The sequence below is a fragment of the Leucoraja erinacea genome, unplaced genomic scaffold (genome assembly GCF_028641065.1).
Source record: "Leucoraja erinacea ecotype New England unplaced genomic scaffold, Leri_hhj_1 Leri_181S, whole genome shotgun sequence".
In the NCBI taxonomy this organism is placed as follows: domain Eukaryota; kingdom Metazoa; phylum Chordata; class Chondrichthyes; order Rajiformes; family Rajidae; genus Leucoraja; species Leucoraja erinaceus.
This window is the reverse complement of record NW_026576082.1, coordinates 151,293-164,272: the sequence shown is the minus strand read 5'-3', so window position 1 is coordinate 164,272 and position 12,980 is coordinate 151,293. Positions and strand designations below refer to the sequence as shown.

General features: G+C 47.2%; 1 pseudogene; it reads left to right on the top strand.

The window, feature by feature from the left end:
- Positions 1 to 12,980, top strand: part of LOC129716182 (alpha-2-macroglobulin-like protein 1) — a 131,193-nt pseudogene that overhangs the window by 50,035 nt on the left and 68,178 nt on the right.

Below are 12,980 nucleotides of genomic sequence, written 5' to 3'. Positions count from 1 at the left end.
CAAGGAGAGGGTGCAAGAATGCCCACCAGGGGGGAACCATGAGTTTTTTTTCTTTTTAGGCAGAGCAGCTTAATACCAGGGTTTCAGGTGATGGGTGAAAAAACAGCCATAAAAAGAACACAAAAAACCCAACACTCACAGTTCAAAGACAAGGACAGTTCAGAGGGTTCAGTGGAATTCACCGCTCAGGACAGAGTCGGGACTCTCCCTCCCCAAATCATGCAGAGACTGAGGCACACACCACACTTCCGGGTTTTATAACCACTCCCCATCCGCGCACGGAAAAGGGTGCCTTCATTGGCATGTTTTGGGAGATTTGACGGGGGATTCTCAACATTTGTTTAAACACAACAAATAACACTTTATTTTCATGATGGAGGGAAAAATCCTCTGCACATTGATGAGCGGAGGGGGACTAAGTAAAATGGCCAAAAATCACAGCCATAAGTGGTAGCGTTTTATCGAAAATCAATATACAGTGCAATCAGGAAGTTACCCAAAGCACCTAAACCACCATTTGCAGGAGTGTCTTTTAACTTCAAGCCAAACTGTACGCAATACTCCAAGTGTGGTCTCACCAAGACGCCTTGAGGTTGCTATTGCAGTTGTTGTACAGGGGTCTTGGTGAGACCAAGCCTGGGGAGTATTGTTACAGTTTACAGTTTTCCTCGGATTCTTTCGACTAATCTTGAGGGGGAAAGACATCTTGCCATACGAGGTTGTACAGAGAAAGGGTCATCAGATGATTCCTGGGATGTCAGGAATTTCATATGAAGAAAGACTGGATAGACGGCTTGTACTCGCTAGAATTTAGAAGATTGAAGGGGGGATCTTATAGAAACTTACAAAATTCTTAAGGGGTTTTTGGACAGGCTAGATAGAGATGCAGGAAAAAGGAAAGGAAGATTGTTCCCGATGTTCAAGGAAGTGCCATCACAGTTACACAACGGGGTTACCCAGGACATCCCAGCGGGGGGGGGGGTTTGGTGCTGGGGGCTTCAGTTTAAAGAATAAGGCGGGGGAAATAATCTTTCTAGGACCGAGATGAGAGAAAAAACATTTTTTTCACACAAGAGAGTGGGGAATCTTGGGAATTCTCTGACACAGGAAGGTAGTGAGGGGTAGTTCATTGGATATATTTAGAGGGAGTTAGATGTGGGCCCTTGTGGCTAAAGGGATCAGGGGTATATGGAGTACAGGATACTGAGTTGGATGATTAGCCATGATCATATTGAATGGCAGTGCAGGCTCGAAGGGCCGAATGGCCTACTCCTGCACCTATTTTCTATGTTTCTATCTCTCTATCTCACACTTGTCTTTGGGCCAAAATATTTGCCAAGTGCAGTAAGAACATGAAGGGCCTGTCCCACTTTCACAACCTGGTTCACAACCTTTTTTACTCGTGGACACTTTTCATCTTGCTAGAAAAAATTTAAAGTGAAATCTCTACCAAAATGGGAAATATCTGGGCGTTTGTGGGTCTGGTGTTGGCGTAGCAACGAATCAAAGGCTGGCACCCACAGGCTGGCAACCACAAGACAGGCAGAAACACACACACACACAGAGTTTTAAATATAGATAGATACAGAGTATATTATTATATTACTAAAAGTCTGATCTTGACCACTTCCTGTTCTGTATATTGATTTTAGAAAATACGCTGCCACTTACCTCTGTGATTTTTGGATATCTTACTCAGAGTTCCCCTCCGCTGCGCAGGACAAGAGGATTTTTCCCAACGATGAAAAATAAGAGTTATTAATGTTTAAAAAATATTGAGATTCTCTCTCCTGAAGGCCACGCTCCTTCCGGAGGGACTATAAAACCCGGAAGTGTTGAGTGCCTCATTCAGTCTCTGCAAGATAGGGGAGCGAGAGGGTCACGTCTCTCAGTCTGAGCTGTGAATAACACTGAACACATGTGTACTAAACTGAGTGGTTTTACTGACCTGTCAGTGCCCTTAATAGTGTTTGTAAATATAGTTTGGAAATGCTGAAGCTGTGTTGCCTTTAGTTTGGAAATGCTAAAGCTGTGTTGCCCTTGGTTTGGAAATGCTAAAGCTGTGCTGCCTTTGGTTTGGAAATGCTGAAGCTGTGTTGCCTTTGGTTTGGAAATGCTAAAGCTGTGTTGCCTAATGAAAGTTGCCTTGCCTAATGAAAGTTGCCTTGCCTAATGAAAGTTGCCTTGCCTAATGAAAGTTGCCTTGCCTAATGAAAGTTGCCTTGCCTAATTAAAGTTGCCTTGCCTAATTAAAGTTGCCTTGCCTTCTATATATTTTAAAGTCTAATCTTGACCACTTCCTGTTTGCGCTTTATATTGATTTTAGGAAAAACATTACCACGTACGGCTGTGATGTTTGGCCATCTTACTCAGAGTCCCCTTCCGCTCATCAGGTGCCTAGGATTTTTCCCATCGATGAAAAATAAGTTATTAGTGTTTAAAAAATGTTAAGATTCTCTCTCCTGTCCATCATGCCATGAAGGACACGCCCCTTCTGGTGGGAGGGGGGTAAGGACTATAAAACCCAGAAGTGTGGGCATGGCTCAGTCTCTGCAAGATGGAGGAGGGAGAGGTCACAACTCGCTGTCTTTAGTGGCCTTACACCCTGCTTGAAATGGTTTGAAACTGCACTTGAATTTGGTGGCCTTGCACCCTGCTTGATGTGGTAAGAAACTGCACTTGAATTAGGTGGCCTTGCACCCTGCTTGTAATGGAATTTCAAGGAATAGCCATGAGTTAACTGTCAGCCCACCAGCCGTGAGTGAGTGAGCTGCCAGCACAACAGGCTTGAGTGACTGAGCCACCAGCCCAAGAATCCATTTGGCCTACAATGTCCATACTAGCCCTCTAGAAACCAGTCCCTTCAGCCCACAATGCCCATACTAGCTCTCCAGAAAGCCCCCCTCCCCCACTGGCCACCAATGGGAATTGGATTGACTGGTGAGGGATGTCGGTCTGGAAGTTGGGGGAAGAAGGGATTGCCTATAATATGCGGTTGGGGAAAGCACCCTGTGTTGGGGGGGAAAGGCCAGGGGGGGGGCCCACTGGCCACCAATATTGGAATTGGTGATGAGGTGGAATATTGCGTTGGGGGAACCAGACCTCCCGTGTGATGCAGGGACCCAACGGGTCCTACTTAGTCTAGTATATATATTTAAATGACTTGCACTTAAACGTAAACAGTTTGATAAGTCTGCAGATGACCCCAAGGCTGTTGGGGTCGCAGAAGGCTGTCAGTGGGTACATCAGCCACAGAAATAGGTGAAGTGGCAGATGGAGTTTAATTTGCATAAAGGCGGCATCGTGGTGCAGCAGTGGAGTTGCTGCCTTAGAGTGCCAGTGACCTGGGTTCGATTCCGATTACGGGTGCTGTCTATACGGAGTTGGTACGTTCTCCTTGTGACCATGTGGTTTTCGTCCAGTTGCTCCAATTTCCTCCCACATTACAAAGACATGCAGGTTGGTAGGTTAATTGGCTTCTATACATTGCCACCTGTGTGTAGTATGTGAAACTGGGATAACTTTGAACTTGTACTGCTGATCATTGGTTGGCACCGACTCGGTGGGCTGAAGGGCCCTTTACCACGTTGTATCTGTAAACTAGAGTGTGATGTGTTGCACTTTGGGCCGACCAACGTAGGATACAATTAATGCCATGACCATTCACAGCATTGATGTACAGAGGGACCTTGGGGTACAAGTGTCCATAAACACCCTGTAAAGTGGCAACACAAACATGGTTTGGCAGAAACCCACGTGGGCTGAAGGGCCCTTTTACCACGTTGTATCTGTAAACTAGAGTGTGATGTGTTGCACTTTGGGCCGACCAACGTAGTATACAATTAATGCCATGACCATTCACAGCATTGATGTACAGAGGGACCTTGGGGTACAAGTCCATAACACCCTGAAAGTGGCAACACAAACATAGAGTGGTAAAGAAGGTGTATGGTTTGCTTGCTTTCATAGATCGGGGCATTGAGTATTAGAGTCAGGAAGTCATGATGCAGCTCTATAGGACTTTGGTTAGGCCATACAGAGAATTGTGTGCAGTCCCAGTTGCCCCGTTGCAGGAAAGATGTGAAGGCCTTGGAGAGGGTGCAGAGGAGGATAACACAACTATGGGTGTGTTAGCTACAGGGAGAGGTTAGAATAGAATAGAATAGAATAGAATAGAATAGAATAGAATTACCTTTATTGTCATTCAGACCTTACGGTCTGAACGATATTTCGTGCCTGCAGTCATACATACCATATAACCATATAACAATTACAGCACGGAAACAGGCCATCTCGACCCTTCTAGTCCGTGCCGAACACATAATCTCCCCTAGTCCCATATACCTGCGCTCAGACCATAACCCTCCATTCCCTTCCCATCCATATAACTATCCAATTTATTTTTAAATGATAAAAACGAACCTGCCTCCACCACCTTCACTGGAAGCTCATTCCACACAGCTACCACTCTCTGAGTAAGGAAGTTCCCCCTCATGTTACCCCTAAACTTCAGTCCCTTAATTCTCATGTCATGTCCCCTTGTTTGAATCTTCCCTACTCTCAGTGGGAACAGCTTTTCCACGTCAACTCTGTCTATCCCTCTCATCATTTTAAAAACCTCTATCAAGTCCCCCCTTAACCTTCTGCGCTCCAAAGAATAAAGCCCTAACTTGTTCAACCTTTCTCTGTAACTTAGTTGCTGAAACCCAGGAAACATGCTAGTAAATCTCCTCTGTACTCTCTCTATTTTGTTGACATCCTTCCTATAATTAGGCGACCAAAACTGTACACCATACTCCAGAATTGGCCTCACCAATGCCTTGTACAATTTTAACATCACATCCCAACTTCTATACTCAATGCTCTGATTTATAAAGGCCAGCACACCAAAAGCTTTCTTTACCACCCTATCTACATGAGATTCCACTTTCAGGGAACTGTGCACAGTTATTCCCAGATCCCTCTGTTCACCTACATTCTTCAATTCCCTACCATTTACCATGTACGTCCTATTTTGATTTGTCCTGCCAAGATGTAGCACCTCACACTTATCAGCATTAAACTCCATCTGCCATCTTTCAGCCCACTCTTCCAACTGGCATAAATCTCTCTGTAGACTTTGAAACTCTACTTCATTACCCGCAACCCCACCTATCTTAGTATCATCTGCATACTTACTAATCCAATTTACCACACCATCATCCAGATCATTGATGTACATGACAAACAACAGTGGACCCAACACAGATCCCTGTGTCACCCCACTCGTCACTGGCCTCCAACCTGACAAACAACCATCCACCATTACTCTCTGGCATCTCCCATTCAGCCACTGTTGAATCCATCTTGCTACTCCACCATTAATACCCAACCATTGAACCTTCTTAACCAACCTTCCATGAGGAACCTTGTCAAAGGCCTTACTGAAGTCCATATACACAACATCCACTGCTTTACCCTCATCAATTTCCCGAGTAACATCTTCAAAAAATTCAAGAAGATTAGTTAAACATGACCTTCCAGGCACAAATCCATGTTGACTGTTCATAATCAGACCCTGTTTATCCAGATACTTATATATATTATCTCTATCTCATACAATATACAATAATAAACAACAACAAACACAAATTAACATCCACCACAGTGAGTCCTCCAAACGGCTCCTCACTGTGGTGGAAGCAAAAATCTTAGGGCTGCAGTCTCTTCCCTCCACTTCTCCCTCTGCGCTGAGGCGATACCCCACCGGGCGATGGTACAACCAGTCCTGCGGCTCACCGAACCCCGCAAACTGGCCGGCTCAAACCAGGGGTGGCCGAAGCTGCCGCCATCCAGTCCAGCGGACGCAGCCGCTAGCCCGCGGCTGAACCCCGGACTCAGGTCACCGCCGCCAGGACGCCGCCCCATCCACCGGAGCACCGTTCCAGCCTCTAGCCGGAACGCCCTCACGTGAGTGCCGTTCCTCCCTCGAGCTGGGCCGCTCCGATGGGAGCGCAGTACCTCCCTCGAGCTGGGCCGCCCCGACGGGAGCACCATTCCACCCTCGGGCTGGGCCGCCCCGACGGGAGCGCCACAGCCCCTCACGAGAGAGTCTCAGCCCCGCGCCAGGCCGCCTGCACGGGAGCGTCACAGCCCCTCACGGGAGAGTCTCAGCCCCGCGTCAGGCCACCCTCACGGGAGCGTCACAGCCCCTCACGGGAGCGCCGTTCCAGCCCCGCGCCAGGCCGCCCTCACGGGAGCGAGCCCAGGGCAAGTCCTGACTGGCTCTGCCTCCAGAGTCTCGAGGCCGCCAGCTCCTCCATTAGGCTTCAGCGCAGACGGAGGCAGAGAAGGGGGATACGACAAAAAAGTCGCATTCCCCGAAGGGAGAGACAGCAAGCCCCGTTTCAACCCCCCACCCCACATAAACACAACCTAAAAACCAAAAACTTAACTAGACAAAACGAAAAAAAACAACACAAAAAAGTAAAAACAAACGGACTGCAAGCGAGCCGCTGCTGCCAGGGCAGCGCCGCCACTTCCGGATAGATTGGATTGTTTTCTCTGCAACAACGGAGACTGTTGGGAGACCTCATAGAATACAATACAATACAATACAATACAATTATTCGTCACATGCACCAAATAAGGTACAGTGAAATGAATTTGCCATGCAGCGATACATTGAAATAAAGAACAGACAATATACAATAGAGTTTAACATAAACATCCACCACAGCATTCTTCACTGGTGGAAGGCAAACAGAAGCATCTAAACTGTGAGAGGCATGCACAGGGTCAGTCAGAAAGTTTTTCACGAATAGTGTTTCAGGTGATGTGCGGGTCAAATGTGTACTGGAGTAGAGGGCGGTGGTACAGTCAGGTACCAACCTGGTGTTGATCAACCGTTTGGATCGGCACGTGGATATGCAGGGATGGAGGCACATGGTCCATGTACAGTCATATAAGAGTTGGTCTTGGCTTCATGTTCAGCACAGACCCTGTGGGCCATGGGCTTTTTCCTCTGCCGTACTGTTCTATGTTTGATCTCGCCACCCCCCCCCCCCCCCCCCCCCCCCCCCCCCCCCCCCCCCCCCCCCCCCCCCCCCTATGTCCCCTTTCCCCCCACCGAGAGAAGACTCTCTCCACACCTCAGTTAAAAATGACGCAGTTATCCTGTTCCATCGATCGAAAACCCCCCCTCCCTCGAGACAAGACCCCACCCCTCATCAACACCTCCCCGCTGCCCCTCCCCCACTGCGGCACGGAGCTCTCAGCCTTGGTTTCTCCTCTCTCCCCCCGCAGGTCATGGCCAAAGGGAAGATCGTCTGCCTGGAGAGCACCCCCTTCATCGTCGGGGGAATGCACGGTATGGGGAGAGGGGGGGTGTGGAGTGTGGGTAGGCTGGGGAGGAAAAGGTGGAGTCAAGATGGAAAATGGTGTTGGGGTAGCATTGTGTAACCCTATAGTGTAGGGGTCTCCAAACTATGGTCCGCGGGCCTCATCCAGCCCGCCATGAGATTTTATCTGGCCTGCAGCAAGCTCTTAACACGTTCCGTGCGGCGGACTATAAGCAAGTTCGGTATTCCGACTGGGCATGCCCAGGTCATCGGGCACGCGCCATAATTCTTTATTCCTAGGAGCGAAGAAGTTTAAGGGTGGACTTGATAGAGGTCTTTAAAATGATGAGAGGGATAGACAGAGTTGACGTGGATAAGCTTTTCCCACTGAGAGTAGGGAAGATTCAAACGAGGACATGACTTGAGAATTAAGGGACAGAAGTTTAGGGGTAACATGAGGGGGAACTTCTTTACTCAGAGAGTGGTAGCTGTGTGGAATGAGCTTCCAGTGGAAGTGGTGGAAGCAGGTTCGATTTTATCATTTAAAAATAAATTGGACGGGAAAGGAATGGATGTTTATGGTCTGAGTGCAGGTAGATAGAACTAGGGGAAAATAAGTGTTTGGCACGGACTTGAAGGGCCGAGATGGCCTGTTTTCCGTGCTGTATTGTATGGTTAAGCATTGCCGGGAGCCGATTTGCTGTTATCAGACCTTTGTTTCATCCGGTGAGTGAGTAAGATCGTGCTGCTGCGTGGGATCGGGGTCTGGCCCAGGTCTCCGGCGCTGCTGGGTTGCAGCTGGGCATTCCCTGTCCCCTCCCGGGTGTCCCATCCCTCTCCGGCAGTGGCAGGAGGTGTCGGCCCGGGCTTGCAGCCAACCCTGCGTGGGGGAGGCTCTGGCTCCAGCTTGGCTCTCCGGGGGATCACTAGTCGGCGTGGACCTAACTCCCAGTGTAGTCCCTGTTGGACTCTTTCTGATTGATGTCAGATAAGGAAACAGGAGGAGTGCAATGTAAAGCAAGAGAGGTATATCAATGGGAGAGGACAGTTCCCTTTTATCTCCCTCATTCCTCTCCCCTCCAACCCATTTCACCTGTATCCCTCTCTCATCACCTGTCCTTTCCTCCACAGATTCTGCCTCACCCACTGAATTCTTCCTACATTTGGTGCTTTTACCTTAAATTTTCAGTTTGGATCTTTCTGATTAGGTTTCTGCGCTACCTTTGAACCAAATCACTTATGTCATCTTTAATATTGTGATAAGGTGATCTCCCTCAGGGTAATAAAAATGCTGGAGAAACTCAGCAGGTGAGGCAGCAGCATCTATGGAGAGAAGGAATAGGGTGTGTGGGGGGGGGGGGGGGGAGAAAGGAAGAGGCGGAGACAGTAGGCTTGTGGGAGAGCTGGGAAGGGGAGGGAGAAAGCAAGGACTAAATTGGAGAAGTCAATGTTCATGGGGTGTAAACTAACGAAAGAAGGAACAAATTGACCAGGGAGTTACGGAGGGAACGGTCTCTGCAGAAAGCAGAAAGAGGAGGATATGGGTAGATGTGGCCAGTAGTGGGATCCCTTTGGAGGTGGGGAAAATGTTGGAGGATTATATGTTGTATGCGACGGCTGATAGAGTGGAAGGTGAGGACAGGGGGGACTCTGTCCTTGTTACGAGTAGGGGGATGGGGAGTGAGCGGAGATGCGGGATATAGAGGAGACCCTGGTGAGAGCCTCATCTATAATAGAAGAGGGGAACCCACGTTCCCTAAAGAATGAGGACGTCTCCGATGCCCCGGTTTGGAACACCTCATCCAGGGTGTAGATGTAGTGTAGACGGAGGAATTGGGAGTAGGGGATAGAGCCCTTACATGAAGCAGGGTGGGAAGAATTGTAGTCCAGATAGCCATGGGAGTCAGTGGGTTTGTAGTAGATGTCGGTCAGTCGTCTGTTACCTACGATGGAGATGGTGAGGTCTAGAAACGGGAAAGAGATGTTGGATGGCTATCTAGACTATATTTCTTCCCACCCTGCTTCCTGTAAGGAATAGGTGCAGGAGTAGGCCATTTGACCCTTCGAGCCAGCACCGCCATTCAATGTGATCATGGCTGATCATTCCCAATCAGTACCCCGTTCCTGCCTTCCCCCCATATCCCCTGACTCCGCTATTTTTAAGAGCCCTATCTAGCTCTCTCTTGAAAGCATCCAGAGAACTTGCTTCCACCGCCCTCTGAGGCAGCGAATTCCACAGACTCACACCTCTCTGTGAGAAGAAATGTTTCCTCGTCTCCATTCTAAATGATTTACTCCTTATTCTTAAACTGTGGCTCCTGGTTCTGGACTCCCCCAACATCGGGAACATGTTTCCTGCCTCTAGTGTGTCCAAGCCCTTAACAATCTTATATGTTTCAATGAGATCTCCTCTCAAAACTCCAGAGTGTACAAGCCCAGCTGCTCCATTCTCTCAGCATATGACAGTCCCGCCATCCCTAGAATTAACCTTGTAAACCTACGCTGCACTCCCTCAATAGCAAGAATGTCCTTCCTCAAATTAGGGGATCAAAACTGCACACAATACTCCAGGGGTGGCCTCACTAAGGCTCTGCACAACTGCAGAAGGACCTCTTTGCTCCTATATTCGATTCCTCTTGTTATAAAAGCCAACATGCCATTCGTTTTCTTCACTGCTTGCTGTACCTGCATGCTTACTTTCATAGACTGATGTACAAGGACCCCCAGATCCCTTTGTACTTCCCCTTTTCCCAACTTGACGCCATTTGGAGAGTAAACTGCCTTCTTGTTTTTGCTACCAAAGTGGATAACCCCAACCTGTCCAAGTCACCCTGCATTCTCATAGCATCCTCCTCACAGTTCACACTGCACCCAGCTTTGTGTCTTCTGCAAATTTGTTAATGTTACTTTGATTCCCTTCATCCAAATCATTGATGTATATTGTAAATAGCTGCGGTCCCAGCACTGAGCCTTGCGGTACCCCACTAGTCACTGCCTGCCATTCTGAAAGGGACCCGTTAATCCCTACTCTTTGTTTCCTGTCTGCCAACCACTTCTCTATCCATGTCAGCATTTTACCCCCAATACCATGTGCCCTAATTTTGCCCACTAATCTCCTATGTGGGACCTTATCAAATGCTTTCTGGAAGTCCAGGTAGTTTACATCCACTGGCTCTCCCTTGTCCATTTTCCTAGTTACATCGTCAAGAAATTCCAGAAGATTAGTCCAGCATGATTTCCCCTTCGTAAATCCATGCTGACTCGGACCGATCCTGTTACTGCTATCCAAATGTGCCACTATCTCATCTTTTATGATTGCCTCCAGCATCTTCCTCACCACGGATGTCAGGCTAACTGGTCTTTAATTCTCCGTTTTCTCTCTCCCGCCTTTCTTAAAAAGTGGGATAACATTAGCTACCCTCCAATGCACAGGAACTGATCCTGAGTCTATAGAACATTGGAAAATTATCACCAATGCATCCACGATTTCTGGAGCCACTTCCTTAAGTACCCTGGGGTGCAGACTATCAGGCCCTGGGGATTTATCAGCCTTCAGTCCCATCAGTCTATCCAACGGTACAGAAAAATGCTGGAGAAACTCAGCGGGTGCAGCAGCATCTATTGAGCAAAGGAAATAGGCGACGTTTCGGGCCGAAACCCTTCTTCAGACCCTTAGTCTATCCAACACCTGCCTAATGTGGATTTCCTTCAGTTCCTCTGTCACCCCAGATCCTCTGGCCACTACTATTTCAGGAAGATTGTTTGTGCCCTCCTTGGTGAAGACAGATCCAAAGTACCTGTTCAACTCATCTGCCATTTCCTTGTTCGCCATAATAAATTCACCTTTTTCACCATCTTCAAGGATCCAACTTTGGTCTTAACTAATTTTTATATCTTCACATACCTAAATAAGCTTTTACTATCCTGCTTTATATTCTTGGTTAGCTTACCTTCGTACCTCATCTTTTCTCCCTGTATTGTCTTTTTGGTTTTCTTCTGTTCTTTAAACATTACCCAATCCTCTTGCTTCCCACTCATCTTTGCTACGTTGTACTTCTTCGCTTTAATTTTTATACTGTCCCTGGTGTCCCTTGTCAGCCATGGTCGTCCCTTTCTCCCCTTGGAATCTTTCTTCCTCCTAGGGATGAATTGATCCTGCACCTTCTGTATTATTCCCTCGAAACACCTGCCATTTTTATTCCACTGTCATCCCTGCAAGTCCAGTCAACTTTGACCAGCTCCTCCCTCATAGCCCTATAGTCCCCTTTATTCAAATGCAATACTGACACCTCTGATCTACTCTTCTCCCTCTCCACTTGTAGATTAAACCTGACCATGTTATGGTCACTGCCTCCTAATGGCTCATTAACCTCGAGGTCCTTTATCAAATTTGGTTCATTGCATAACACGAAATCCAAAATTGCCTTCTACTTGGTAGGCTCCAATACAAGCTGTTCAAATAATCCATCACAGAGGCACTCTACAAAGTCCCTTTCTTGGGGTCCAGTACCAACCTGATTTTCCCAGTCTACCTGCATGGTGAAATCTCCCATAACAACCACAGCATTACTTTTACTACATGCCAATTTAACTCCTGATTCAACTTGCGCCCTATGTCCAGGCTACTGTTTGGGGGCGTGTAGATTAGTCCCATTAAGGTATTTTTACCCTTACAATTCCTTAGTTCTATCCATACTCCACATCTCCTGTTTCAATGTCACCCCTTTCAAGGAACTGAATTTGATTCCTCACCAACAGGGCAACCCAACCCCCTCTGCCCACCTGTCTGTCTTTTCAATAGGAGGTATACCCTTGAATATTCAGTTGCCAACCCTGGCCCTCTTGCAGCCATGTCTCAGTAATTCCCACAACATCATATTTGCCAGATTCCAACTGAGCCTCAAACTCGTCCACTTTATTCTTTATACTTCGCGCATTCATATACAGTACTTTGACTTCCGTATTCACTTCCCCCCTCGCAATTGGCCCTGACCTTACTCTGTTGTCCATTCTCAAGCTTTCCTTCCCATTAATTCGAGAATCTTTTGTAATTTTTTCTGTCACCACTTTCCCTTCAACTACATCTTTATACTCCCAATTTGTCAATCCTTCCATATAACCATATAACAATTAAAAAACAGAAGCTCAAAAAAATGAAGCGGTACAAAAAATGTATTAAGATATATGTGTTATGCAGGATTGTAATTTACCGTACTTCTAATAAAAATAAAATAAAAAAAACAAAAAAAAAACAATTAAAAAACAGGCCATCTCGACCCTTCTAATCCGTGCCGAATACGTATTCTCCCCTAGTCCCATACACCTGCGTTAAGACCATAACCCTCCATACCTTTCCCGTCCATATAACTATCCAATTTATTTTTAAATGATAAAAACGAACCTGCCTCCACCACCTTCACTGGAAGCTCATTCCACACAGCTACCACTCTCTGAGTAAAGAAGTTCCCCCTCATGTTACCCCTAAACTTCTGTCCCTTAATTCTCAAGTCATGTCCCCCTTGTTTGAATCTTCCCTACTCTCAGTGGGAAAAGCTTATCCACGTCAACTCTGTCTATCCCTCTCATAATTTTAAAGACCTCTATCAAGTCCCCTCTTTACCTTCTGTGCTCCACTTCCCCCCCACTATTTAGTTTAAACCC